The sequence below is a fragment of the Falco biarmicus genome, chromosome 10 (assembly GCF_023638135.1).
Source record: "Falco biarmicus isolate bFalBia1 chromosome 10, bFalBia1.pri, whole genome shotgun sequence".
NCBI lineage: Eukaryota > Metazoa > Chordata > Aves > Falconiformes > Falconidae > Falco > Falco biarmicus.
The window spans coordinates 33726838-33740788 of NC_079297.1; the positions used below are offsets into that span (position 1 = coordinate 33726838).

General features: G+C 48.5%; 1 long non-coding RNA gene across 1 annotated transcript; it reads right to left on the reverse strand.

Moving 5' to 3' along the window:
• Positions 1 to 542: 542 nt before the first annotated feature.
• Positions 543 to 12456, reverse strand: LOC130156360 (uncharacterized). Its single transcript, XR_008824388.1, has 2 exons — positions 1509 to 12456; positions 543 to 1418 (listed from the first exon to the last, which is right to left on the reverse strand). It is a non-coding gene; the product is annotated as an uncharacterized LOC130156360 (long non-coding RNA).
• Between the last annotated feature and the right edge of the window lie 1495 nt (positions 12457 to 13951).

Below are 13951 nucleotides of genomic sequence, written 5' to 3' on the forward strand. Positions count from 1 at the left end.
CCACACTTAGCTGCCTTGTTAACTTTCATATTGAAATTGAGTGTTGTAAAATCAAGTGGAAAAATAGTTTCACACCCTGCCCCCCCAAAAAAATATCAGTGCTGTTCCACACAGCATTGTGTAAGGTTTAAGCCTGGAGTGAGTCCTTTTGTGTAAGTTACTCTGAATTCCAAGGCCAGTATTGAGTAGCAGAGATGATTCAGCTGCCTGGAGTAAGTGACTAATGGGAAAGGATCCCAGCTGGGGGAATATGTTGTGTAATAAAATGAAAATCTTTTCAGGTTTATTAGATTTCTAGCAAAAAGCCCAAAGCTGTTGATATATCTACTTTTAATTTACAGCACAGGATGACAAATGAAATCTCTGGTGAAACTAACTGTATGTGTGTGTGTGTTTCAGTTATTTTGGCAGATACAAACAGCATCAAGTGTGAACTCAAGATACAAAAATAGCAGGCAAGAAATGGGAAGGGGATTAAGGAAAAGTTGAGGAACTGAAATATTATAAGTTTTCTGAATATTTTTAAAAGTTTCAAGGCAGGCTGAAAGGTAGCATCTCATCTTTATGTTAAAAAACAAACAAACCAACCAAACCCCCCAGAACTTAAAAGCCTTTTCTTTGCAGAAGAAATACAGAAAACATTGATATTTTCTAGGTTTATAGTACACCAATTCTAAAGCTGTAGCTATGCGCAGGAAGCACTGATGGTGGTGTTTGTAAGTGTAGTCACTTAACGGAGAGTTTACACCACTGAGCTCGGGTCGGTTTGAGGAAACCGGGAGTATTGCTTGTAAAAGGAGCGTGTGAACGTGTTGCCCATGTGCCAGCCTTGCCTTACCGGCCGCTGCCAGAGATGGACCTTCTTGGGTCTGAGCGGTGTATCAGGGTGGCCGGGACGTGCAGGACCTGCAGAGGCTGGCAGGGAGATGAGGATGAGGAGTGTGTGGTAGGGAGGAAGGGAAAGCCCGTGCTGTCAGCTAGTGAGGACAGGCAGATTGTATCTAACCGATGATGATGATGATGATGGCTGTCCCATGCCTGCTTGTGTGCGGTGCTTCTCTGCTAGGTTGGGCAGTAATTATGCTGTCAGTAAAAGTGTTGTAATCAAATATTAAGGATAGAGTTATTAGGCTAATCAGTAATTAGTTTGTATGGGCATGGCCCTTCTCACAGCGCTGTCGGGCAGAGCACATGGATGGATGCCCCCACGTCAGTGGCATCCAGCATCCGATTAAATGGTGTGCCTCCCTGCTGGGAAGTATTTGGGTCACAGGGTCCTCTGCTCGCTCCCTGCTTACCGCTTCCGTCTGGGAGTTTCATGTTTTACTCCATCTTCAGGCCCTTTCTTTAAGGGCTTTTCCAGTATCACGCTTCCACCCCGTGCAGCTGACCTGACCTGCAGGCAAGGCGCACGTGCCCTGGAAAAAGATGCAGGCAAGGTGCAAATGCCCCAGAAGCGGCACGTCTACAGGGAGAGGAGAAAGGTGTCTAGAGACTGGAAAAGCCACCTGAGAGCTTGCGTCTAGGACTGTGGAACTGGTCCGGTGCTCCTGGTGAGTGCTCGTGGTTGTCCTCACGCCGATGTGGACGGGTGGTGCTGAGCATTAGCATGAGGACCACGGCAGGAGTCTGGGAGAGAGAAGGTAAAATTCAGCTCTGGTTGACATCTCTGAAACTCTGCAGTTCCAGCGGAGGGTCCTCCCTCCCCGCTCGGAGCGCAGTGTCAAAAAGCCGAGGTGTGCTCCCCCTGCCCACAGGCAGCTGTGGTGGTTAATCGCTAATGGGGAAATGATTCATTTAGTGCTCTTGGTTTGACTCAGCCTTGTGAGCATGCACACAGAGCGTAACCTTTATACACAGCTCTGTCTTGCTGGGGACGGACGGACTGCTTAGATGTGTGGCTTTGCAGTTTTGCTTTGTGTGAGACCCTTTGGGATAAGAGCTGTGTGCTTTAATTGCAATTCCGTGGCACAGCCAGATTTCTTTTGAACATCACTTGAAATCTGAATTTCCTGGGTTTATCACCTTTGCTTTGAGAAAAAGGTGTTGTCCTTGTGGCTCTTTCAATCCGTAGAGTTCCTAGCTGTAGTCTTAACTGCAAAATTCAGGTTACTGGATTTTGACTGTGAGCAGTTGTCATGAACAGGATACTCACACCCTGTTCCTTTCCAAGGTGTTTGCAAAGGAATTCCTACCTTGCTAAAGAAATATTTTCCAGAAGCTGCTTTTTTTTTTTTTTTCCCCCTCTTAAGTTTGTGGAGAAACCCGAAGTGAATAAAACTCAAAGCAATACTGTTTCTGAGGCTATAGCCGGCTTGCAAAAATATTCCAAGTTATAGAAAGGTTAAATTTAAATTGATCAACAGCAGTGCAAAATCTTTTAGCTTTGACATGTATTTTCACACAGTAACGACCTCCCATTTTTGAACAAATGAACGGAAAAACTTTTCCATCAGGCTGACGATGCTAAAGCCCCCCCCCGCCCCAAATCACTGCAGAGAAGCAGGCATTCTCAGAAACTCGCTTGAGGCATCTCACATAATTTGACCAGATGAAACTTAATCCATCTTTAGAGAAAAAGCCTCAAAGTGAATTTTAAAGAAACAAATAGGAGACTCAAACCCTGCTTTTCTTCCCCGCGAGCAAGCCAGCTGGCTTTTCGCACCTGCGCATTGCTTTAGGAGAGCAGTACTTTGCATCTGGAAGTTGCTCTGTAAATGCTTGTTGCGTTTCACTGCTTCGTCTCCCACACCTGTATTACTTACACGCTTGGCTGTTGCCAACGGGGACCTCGGGAACACTCGGCAAAATTTTACGAAGGTGCCACCTTGTTTCTCCCTGGACTTGCCGAGGACAGAGCTGGCACCCACCAGCTGTAGCTGTTGGTGCCCTTGGCTGGGCCAGGCCCTGTGCTGCTGCCTGGGCTTGGCGCGCACCTGCAGAGCGGGGGGCTGCAGCCCCCTGCCCCCCGCACAGCACCCACCTGGCAGCAGGGTGCTGGGACGGGGCTGGCTGGCTCCAGCACGGAAGGTCCCCAAACATCCAAACGGCCGGTGCAGCTTCACTCGGGAGATGGTGGTTTCTTGTCACCCTTCTCTGGGTTACTGGTCTGGACAAGCTTTTATCCATGGACTGTTATGTTCCCAGCACAAGGTGGCACTCACATTCCGAGGGAGGAATATCCCTTTAGGAACCGGCCGGCGTTAGTTACAAGCGGTTTGGCGCTTTATTGCTCTTTACCGTGTGGTGGTTATCCCAGGAGTGCGTCTGAATGGTACCGGGGGAAGAGAACACCCAACCAGCGTGAGCCGGCGGGAGGGAGCCAGCCAAGCCAGAGCAACGCTCGGCAAGGGGAATCGGGGAATAGCTTGCTCTTGCTGGTTTTAATCCTTCTGTATTCCACCTGCAGGAGGTTTCTCCTTTGGGATTTTCCAGCCTCATCCATGCCTTGAGTTTCTGCTGTTCCCACAAGCCGGAATCACTGGTGTGAAGGACACAGGCTGTGCCGCACATCCCTGTGCCAAAGGCCCTGGGAGCGGGCGAGGCGCAAGTACAGGAGGCACAGGGCTAGCAGGGAAAAAGAGTGGGAAGAGGCGAGTGGTGTAACATCCTCCTCATCGCTGAGTCTGTAGGAATCGTTTCTTGGTCAAGATCCAGCATTAACACTTGCCTCAGGAATGCTGCGTGCGTTCCTGGGGGGGGAGGGGTTGCTGGCTGGTCTTACAGCTCCCAAAATCGAGTGAAAACAAGTTGGCTCTGCCTGTTTGGTTGCTACGGGCCGCTTTAAAACCAGTAAAAACCAGTGCGCAGGGGTCGCACCTCCATGCTATGAGCTGGAAGATCCCGGCCACCTAGTCAGCATCTCTTTCTGGAATACTGAACCCTCGTGTTTGGTTTACTTGATATTCTCCCCCACAACGTAAGGTATTTATTATCTAAATAGTAGATTCATTTCTGTGAAGTCTTAATGAAAACTATGCAGGAATACAAGCAGCGGAAGATGTACCAAACACTGCCTGGCCTTCCCTCAGTCCAGGGTGTGCCGCCCCTGCTTGCTCTGGCAGCCCTGGCTTGCTGCTCCCACGGAAACCATGGCTTTAAACTTCAGGACTCTTATTTTTGCCTATCCCTTTTTTGGATCAAAAATGACTGAGATCAATGCAGCAATAATCTACCACGTATCAAAATGATCTATGAAGGGGATCAGTTACGGTGGCAAAGAGATGGAGGCGTTGGGGCACAGAAACATGAACTGGCTGCCTTAAGGGAATAGAGCCGAGCGGTGCCAGACTGAAGTGGCGCTGATCTCCTAAACCCAGTTTAAAGTGCAGAGAAGAGACCTGATGCGTCACCTTCTGTGCAGGTTTAAGCATTCCCTGACACTGACCAGCTAGTCCAGTGGTACAATGGTGTTTAGAGATGCAGGAGATGTTGACTGGCTGTTAAAAGCTGTTTGTGTGCCCCCGAACTGAACCCCAGAAGGCAAATTTTACTTCTGCAGAAAAAGAAAGCAGAACAGTGCCCAAACCCTGGTCTGCTTTGAAAGTCTGGCTGAGGTTGGGTGCTCCGGAAAGTCAAATTGGCTGACAGAAAGGAAGGTGAAGAGAGAGGAGGTGCTGCCAATTCTAAAGCGTACGCAGATGCTTCTCATCAGCGGAGAAGTGGTCGCAGGTGTCGGTGGGGTGAGCGCCCTGCGAGCTGCGCTTCTCCAGAGCTCATGAGAGAAGTGCCCCTGCCAGAAGCAGCATGCCGAGGGAAGCAGAAGGGACCTGTCCCCTGCCTCAGCCACCCAGCTTGTGTGTGTGACCTCTGGTAGAGGCAGGCTGGTGGCAAAGCACCTGAGGCACCAGCTGCCCTCCCGTGCCGCAGCCCCGGCGGCAGTGGTGCCAGCCTCGGGGGAAAGGGAGCAGCGTGGGCGCCTGGGAATCGGGCTGCTTGGCTGCTTTGGTCAGGGAAGCCTGCAACGGATAGTATTTTTTTATACTCTTGAACTTTTCCACCTTATATTTAGTGCTTCTCCTGTTCCTGTTGCCCTTCGCACTTGCCTTACTAGAGTTGCCTTACAAGTCACCGAAGCATTTGAACTCTGGCTCCTGGTCTCTGTAAAACAAGGATGATACCACCTATTGCCTAACAAAGCCTGTAAGGCTAATAAAGCTATAAGCTCCTCAGGACAAGGGCTTTTCCTAGTTATGCAGACTTCTGTGTATGTATTATGAGTCTTGAATTAGGTAGCCATAACTCCCATGGTCAGTAAAACAATTAGACCTCTTTCCTTTTCTAGCTTACAGAAGATGTAGGGCAACAGTAACCTTCCTCTGTTCCTTTTTATCTTTTGGAAACGCTCTTCCCCCCATACAAACCTAGCATATCTGTAGAAGTGAGACTTGTATCCCTTTTATGTTGCCAAGAAGCTGCAGTTGCAGTAAGAATCTATTTAGGCTAATTAGATTTTGCAAATCCATTACGGTTCTCTTGCTGGTGCCTGCAGACAAAAACCGGTGTGCCTCTTACAGGGCCTGACCATCGCATAGGGCTTCCCAGTGCTCGGCAGGCATGAGTGCTGCTTCACTTGACCACAAACTGGTGTAAGAAGGAGGAGCCTTGGCTCTGGAAAGCAGCTGTAAAGCCGAGAGGAATGGCTGTGCGTCTTGTGACCTTTGCTGATGGCATGCGTGATTGCCCGACGTGGTATCACATGATGACCATCATAGACTGCTAAGAATCAAGCAAAGCTTTTTTTCTTCCTTGCATCACCAGGGTGAAAGCTTCCACAAAGCTGACGTAGCACGTGCAGCTCGACAAGGTGGATGACTTCGGGCAAACTCCAGGGATTTGGAAAGCGTTAGGTTTTTTGGCAGCTCTGCCACTGCTTCCTCTTTACAGGCAAACGTGTCCCCCTTTTCCCCTCTGTAAAATGGAAATAACTCTTCTCTCATTTTTAATTGTGTGTATTTGAACCGTAACTTTTCCACAGCAGAGATCTTCCCCCCCTCCCCGCTCCAGCTGGGCAAGGATTTAGAAGGAAGAGGCTAAAGGGGCATTAGTTGTAGACCAGTATCAGCCAGTATGGTATATGCTCATGAGCTGCTAAGCTCAGCAGAGCCTTTCACCTCTCCAGGGCTGCTTCATGTGGATCTTTGCTGGCTGCTGTAACATGCCATTTTTCCAGCAGCTGGTTCTAATCTTCTTGCAGGATCTCCTGAGCTAGCTTCGCTGCGAAGATTTTAACTGGGCTTTGGTATCCTAAAGGAGTAAAGGGTAGGTAAGTGGTGATTTATTTCTCACCACAAGAGTATGTTTCAGGATTGTCCTTCCTTTTTCTCACTTACAGACTCTGAAATTTATTTCTCTGGCTAAAAATGTCAGTCCTTACCAGCAGTCATGACTGGAACTGATAATCTCTGTCCAATTCCCAGAAAAGAGGCATTTCCACTCCAACGCTCACCCTGAGAAGTGCTTGTAAGCACCTAGCTGCTGGTTTGGGAGGGGAGGGTGGTCCAGGCGCTGCTTGGCAGCGCTGCCATAGCAGGGAGCAGAGGTGGCTGTGGGCTGTGCCGGCTGGAGCGGTGCTTAGCCCTGCGGTGGTGGCCTGACCACCCTGGGCTCCTCCAGCCAGGACGGAATCACGCACTGGGAAGGGCAGCGTGGGGGTCTCACACCCTGCCCTCTCCGACTGGAACCTGAAGCATGGGGACTGTCTGCCTGTGAGCTCTGTGGGAGCGTTGTTTGCTTGAAGAAATGGTTTGGATTGTGGTTATTTTTCATTTTTTTTGGCAAGATTTCCCCGGGAGAGGGAGCAGTCCACACAAATGATGTCGAGGGGAATTAATCAGCTTGTCCCAGCTCCAGCTAAACTGCATTTTCTGCGTTGCTGTCAAGTCCTTCTTTCATGCTCCTCATCCTCAACCCCTCTTCCTTCACCTTCTGACTCCTCTCATAACCCTGCCGTACCTTTGCCTGTGCTAGCCCTCTGAGGCTGGTATTCAGTGAAGACGCTTGCACCTCTTCCCATTTTAAATCATCCTTCCTACCACCAAGGCTGCTTCCAGCACCCTGTCCCACAGCCCACATCTCCTTCACTGGTCCCTGCGCCCAAGTCACTTCCCTCCCAGCGCTATGTCCTCTGCACCCCTGGCCCGAGCCACAGAGCCAGGGCTCAGTGGCAGCTCCTGCAGTCACTGTGGTGATAGTCATCAGGCAAAAGAGGAGATGCATCAGTTCAGGAATTTGGGGCTGCCTTCGCTTCTTTCGGTTCTAGCAGCAGTCACTTCCAGAGGCTTGCTGCTGCTTAGATAGCTGTTTGGAGGTTGACTGTTTTCCTAGCAAGTTGATTATATTTCCAGTGACACATGCATAGAAAACCAGAGGAAGATTAGGGGTTGTGGAGTTCAAAACCGCTGCTGCCAAAGTTCCTGTCTTCATGGTGTCTTTTGTTATATCAGGAAAAGTTCCAAAAAATGGTAGCCTAGTTACCGCTTGAAGGAAGGGTTTGTGGCTTCTTGCTGATGACTTCTTTCTTTATTCATTCCTTTCCTTTTTTTTTTTTTTTTTAATAACCAAGAAGGGATATAACAGAGCTAACCTTGTGATAATCAAGCCTCTGTTGCATTGTATCTCAGTACATCTGATACAAAAACATCTACTGACATGTGCTGTGATTCTTAGTGCTGCTGTAAGCTGAACCGCTCTGGGAAAATTTCCAAGGAATAATGGGCAGAATTCTCAAGGACAAGATGAGGAGGACAGCGCAAGGAATCTGTTCAACGGCAGTCCTGGGAAATTAGTGTGGCAGGGAGGCTGTCGTAGCAGTGACTGGCATTCATAATAATGTTACTCTTTATCTCGATGTGCCAGCGGAAAGATTTAAGAGGTTTTGTGTGTGGATGACCCTCAAATTAAGGGTAGAACTGGAGTAGTGGATTTTGCAGCACAGACTTGAAGTTCTACAGCTGTTAGGGGAATAAACGGTTTTCACTGGAGTGAGATCTGCAGCTGTCTGCTTGGAGATGGTCATCTCTGGTAAAGACATACCCTGAGACAGAAGCAGTCTTCTAAGAGCATGGCTGTGACAGTTACGTCTCTGCTGTGTGCTCTCTCTGACTGTTCGATACAAAGAAGCCTACAGACACATGCTGTGATTTTTAATGCTACTGTCAGCTGAACCACTCCGGGAAATTTTCCAGGGACCATTGGGCAGAGTTCTGAAGGACAGACTGAGAACAGTGCAAGGGACCGGCGCTAAGAGCAGTGCTAGGAGGCTGCTGCGTTAGAGACGTAGCCTGAAAGGGGGCACGCTTCTAAACGTGTAGCTTCTTTTAAGTTAGTACAAGCAGGCACGATCACGTGCTGGCAGACAGCTTGTGTTACAAACAGCCCCCAGTACTCCAACGTAACAGCATCTAGGCCCGTGACTCAGTCCCCGTTTGTGTAGGTGGGTGAAGTGGGATTTCAGTTATCAAGCTGTGTGTCCCCTTTCTTTGGGCAGAGAAGTGTATTGCAGCTGCACTGTGTTGCAATTCACAAAGCGGTAGTCGGAGTATGATGGTTTACTTCTCTAGTGTTGCTCTGTCTGCTCTTAGTGAATGTTATCTAAGCCCATCAGATCATGTAGTTCATGTTGATTTTGGAGCCTGGTGGGTGATACTACCCGGCGGCCAGGGTAAACAGTTCACACTGCAGCCAAAGTTCACTCTGGCAGGTCTGAGTTGTCATCTCTACTTCCAGTTTGCATTGACAAAATGGTACGAAAAAGGCAGGGGGTTAGTGGAAGTGGGTGAGGCAGTTTAACTCGTATTGTTGATGTGTCTATTCAAAGGGCAACACCAGAGTCAGCTGAGCATGAGTAAATTCTCATTTATGAGGGCCTGACCTTAGACTCTGGACCTCCACAGCTGAAGAATCACTAAAGGGCTGCAGAATTACATTTCCACCGAAACAAGGATGACTTGAACTTCAATAGAAATGCCAGGTCCACCTCGGCTTTGTAATGTGCTCTGAGATAACAGCATGCGTTACTTCAGAGGAATCCGTTTTGCCATCTCACCAGAGACCTGTTGGCTGGTGCCATCCAAGGGCCAGTGCTCTGACAGAGCTTACATCTCCAGGAGTTTCTGTTCAGAAGACATCTCTAGGCATGGAATTCCTGCTTCCTGTTAAGGCTGGGTGCACAGCAGATTTTGTCTGTTGACATTGGCAAGACTTTTCAGGCTTCATTTCAGTGCCTTTCTAGCTCTTTGCTTGGCTGTTTCATTACTTGAGTTGCATGACTTAAGTTCTGAAATTCTTTTCAGATGTTTTTTCTACTTACCAGCACCACACTGCCTGGATATGACTATCAGAAAGCACAACAGTGGTGCTTAAACCGTGATAGTCACGCATAGTGGGTCTCCCAGGATTTTGATTCCATCGCTTTTTGCTTGAGCCTGGGTACCTGTTTAAACAAGGAGAAAAACTACCATGCAGGATAAGCTGTTGCAAAGTTCAACTGAAGTTTGGGGTGAGGCCTTAGATGGGTTCTGACAACCAGTGGCTCTCTGACTTCTACCTGGGAGGCAAATCTATGTGGTGGAAAAGCTCCTGGTTAAAGGGTTGTGATTTTGTCCCTTTGTGGAGGAGCCCAGTTAAAGGGCAGATCTCACAGTGCTGTCAGGAAGAAAAGGACGCTTGTCTGGATAGCTCTTCTCTACCGCCCAGCCTCTCCACAGGACTATGGATGAAATAAGTTTTCAATTCTACTGCGGGATAGAGAAAGCAGCCCAAGTTCACAGAGCCCAAGGGTGGCATTTTTTCGATAGTCCCAGCTGCCACATAAGCCAATGGCAGATTCGTCCCCGACCTCCACGGTAGCGGCACTAAGCCAACATTGTATGCTCCAGCAAATCATTCCCTCAGGCTCCATAAATCCTGTGCTGTTGTCCTGCTTCTGGGGCGGTGAGAGGACACCCTGTGTCAGCGTGCTCTGAGAGCAAACTATGCGGCAGGGGTGGCAACAGTGTTTTAAGCTGCTAAACTCAGCATGCAGGGATGGAGCTGAATGCCTAATTGAGAAATATCAATGCCCAGACCACTGCCAGTGAGCGAGCGTCGCTTGTCTGGTTTGGCATTTGCAGAAGTGCATGTTGCCACTCTCGCTGCAGAACACGGGGCTGTGGAAAATGGAGGTTTCTTGACCTGTTAATCGGGGAGAGACACAGCAGCTGACACTATGGACTACCCTTATGCTTGGCTGGAAACACTATTTGCTGTTTTAAGCTGAACACAGCCTCCTAACCTATTCTGCTCTGTTTCTCATCTGCTATTATATTCAGTGTACAGAAGCCTTTTTTGTTATGAACTGAGATACTATGTGAGAACACATCTTCCCCCAGAGCAGAAGGCCAGCAAGTCTCTTTGCAATGACTTCCACAGAGGGACAGCAAAAACACTGGTCAGGTTTGAAGGCTTTGGTTTCTCCAGCTTCTAAGAACTTCCTCTCTTTCAGATGCTCTGGAAAATACATCAAGACTGGATGAGTTAGCAAGCGAGACAACAGAGAGGCTGTGTGGCACCTGCATGAAAGATGGCAACAGGAGAAGGCGGAGGCAGAAAGCATGGGACAAGAACAGAGATAAGAGTGACCTTGACAGGAGAGGATAACAGGTAGTGATGGCCCGGGAGGTGGAAGTGCAATAGGCACTGGAAAGGGGAGACCTTGGAAAGATTAACAAGACTAAACTGTACTGAGGAGGAGGGGCCATGCACTGAGGTTTCCAGGCAGCTGTGCAACCATTTTCTCATGCAGTGAAGGAAATAAAAACATGCACCATGTGGTAGAAAGCAGAAATCCAAGAGCAAGGGATTTTTCTGTTTCCTCCCCCAGTTTTGTGAAAAAAGTTTGCCCTTTCTCTGGAGTTGCTAACTTTTCTTCTAGAAGCTACTTCCTTCAGAAGGCATGGTCAATTTTGCAGTTCCTCAGAGTGCAGATTTTAATTACACATCTCAGTATAATGCCTTTGTTTGGAGAAGTGTTGTGCAAAAAATTGACATCTGAGTTTTTACAGCTGGCAGAGCAATAATGATTTAAAGGAAATTCCTCTCCCTATACAAGTCAAGGCATGCTGAATTCACCCTTCCCCAGAAGCTTGTGTCACCGTCCATGCAAGCAAAGCAACTAGTCTGGGCAGGTGACATTTCTCATCTGCTTTGAAGTTCCAGTCAGTGGCGGATCAGACCCACTCAGGGACTGAGTGAAATCTGTCCTGCCAGCTCTACCACTCACTCAGCAGGTTCACAGAAGACTGTAGCGTGGATGTCACTGCACTGTTGCAGTTAGTAAAACCTTGAAACTGCCCTAATTCTGCTGATTTCATTCTATCTTGGCACGCAAGAGCTCAGGTGGCTGGTTTTTACCTTCTTCCTGAAGTTTGCCCCGGTGCACATGGAGAACTGGCCCTACTTTCCCTTTGGCAATCTATGAAGGGCCCCATTACTCACCTTTCCTTCAGGGAAATGATGAGGATGGATTCTCTTGCCTGCAGGAGCCCAAAAGAACGTGAAGCACCTGGACTGGAGGCTGCTCACCCTCCATATCCAACACCATCTTCCTTGGTATTTCCAGTCAGTCCCTACATTGAAAGAGTTTGGGGATAGGCTGATACCACCAGAAGAAATCTGGGTTCATTCTAGCTACCACTGACAGGCAGTGCTTCCTACGGGATGTGTCCCACATGCGTAATGGCGGCAGCTCTCAGCTTGCTCTGGTCTACATCACAGCCGGGACAAGCTCAATCCCAGATCTGCAGCTTATGGGCTCCCTTTGGCCAGATGCTTCTCAAACGCAAGATTGTGAGGCTCGGTTGGATCAGTGACCTCAGTGAAGGCTCTGAGTATTCAGAACAAACAGTTCCTCTGGCTTAAAAGCTTTGGCAGATGCTCCTGCTTTCATGTTCACTTACTTGGCATAAGAGGGGCTGCTTAACAGAAGACTTAAAACCCTCGCACTCTAGACAAGGTGCTTTGGTGCTGATTGCTTTTACCATATTAGAAAGCTCCTGTCCTCCAAATCATGGAGGACTACGCTTTGCTTCTTATATCCTCTTTGCTGAGCTTTTTGGGATTACTTCAGGCCTTGGAAGTCAATATGAAGGCTTGTGTTAATTTGAATGATTGCTAACTCAGGCCTTTTGCTGTTCCATGCCCACTACACCCTAGTCTATCAAAAGAGAACCACTGATGGAGGGAGAACCTGGTCCAAGAGGGTTGAAAAGCTGGAACCCTGGCATTACTGATCTCCACAGGTGTCAAGAGACCTCGGCTGTGAATTGTCAGGGGGTTTGCACAAGTTGTGAGCATGAACGAATAACATGAGCCTTATCTGCTAAATAAACTCTCTCAAGTATTATAGAGGTGCCCACGACCTGGGACGACCCTTAATACTCCACAGCACTGGCTGCACGTGAAGTGGTTAAGTGCATGACTGACGTGTAGATGCGAGCCAGCAAGGGATGCTTAGGATTCTCCATTTCTTATGCTGAATTGCAGGAGAAGAGTGAGTTGGCTCTGTAGTATGGGATGTAAGAGCCTTGGGATACTTAGGGGAATAGCACAGGAAAGAAGGTTAGAGAAGGAAAGGCTGGAATTCAACGGTCTCCAAAGAGGATGCAGATTATGAAAGGGGGAGGGAGACGTGCTCTAAGGCAGAGAGATCAGCAAGCACTAAGGTGTGTGCTGATAGCAATAAACAAGCTGCTAGTGTTTTGGCTGAGGGGAGTTGCCTCACTAATCTCAGCTGAGACAGTGGAAGAAAAGCAGCAACAGAGCTGAGTAAAGAATGGGACGCTGGGAGAGAAGAAAATCGGGAAGCAATTGAATTACTATAAGGTGGTACAGGAGTCAAAGGGCACACAGTAGCAGTGTGTAATCACAGCTGAACAGCTCTCATCAGGCCAGTCATCTGTCTGCCTTTCAGCCCGCTTTTGGTTTTCATCTCACTTATTTTGTCCTCCCCCACCTCTTCTTCCTGAGTCAAGAAGTGGATGTTCTGTTTACAGAAGTGGATGTTTCCTCCATAAGAAGTGCTAAAGCTGCACGTCACTTCTCCTGGGTGCTCCCCTCTCCTTGTACATTTATTTAACAGCAGCAAACACTTTTCATTTAGAGATGCTGCTGTAGTTCACAGAGGTCCACTGGACATGTCCTTGGCAGATGGATTTCCCCGTTTGCTCAGGATTTGCCTGTGACATTGGGTCCCAGAGGAATAGCCACTGCACAACTGTAGTCTTCTCTGTGCAGGACATGCTCTGCACAGTCTATAGCTGGGTACACAGTGTCTGAGAAACCTGGCCAGGGCAGTTTGCCTGGCACACTGCAGTCCTAGATGTTCCAGCTGGAAGTAGCACCCCACCTCTCACTGTTGCTGGGGCTGCGGCTTTGGTACGCAGGCTGCTAGGACTGGAGCTTTGTCTGTGTAACTAACGCTGCCGCTCCTAGTGATCCTTGGTCCAACTGCTTTGCCAGAGGCCCTTTCCTTCTGAGCCCCAAACAGCAGCAGCTTGTCTCAGGATGGGTTTCATCATACTGAAATGGAGGCATCCTAGCCAAACAACCTCTCTGTGCTCTACGTACCCGGGACGGGTTGAGCTGCCTTCTGCCAGTGCCATAGACCGGCAACGCAGATGAATGCGCTCAGTATTGGAGGAATTTCTCCTTTGAACACTGAGATAACTAGCTTTTAGTAGATTCCCAACATAGCGAAGGCTTGTGTTAAGTGAATTTATTTCCTCCTTCCTCTCACTTTTACGTATTGAATTAATATTTTCTTTTCAGCAAGTCAGCTGTGCCTGCCTCTCTGTAAGAAACATTGGAGTTTGCTTTAATTCTTCTCTCAGAAAGTTCTGCTTATCCTGCCTGTATACAAGGTCTCACTTAGGAGACCTCTATTTGCATGCGGTGACTATGAAGTATTTCGGAA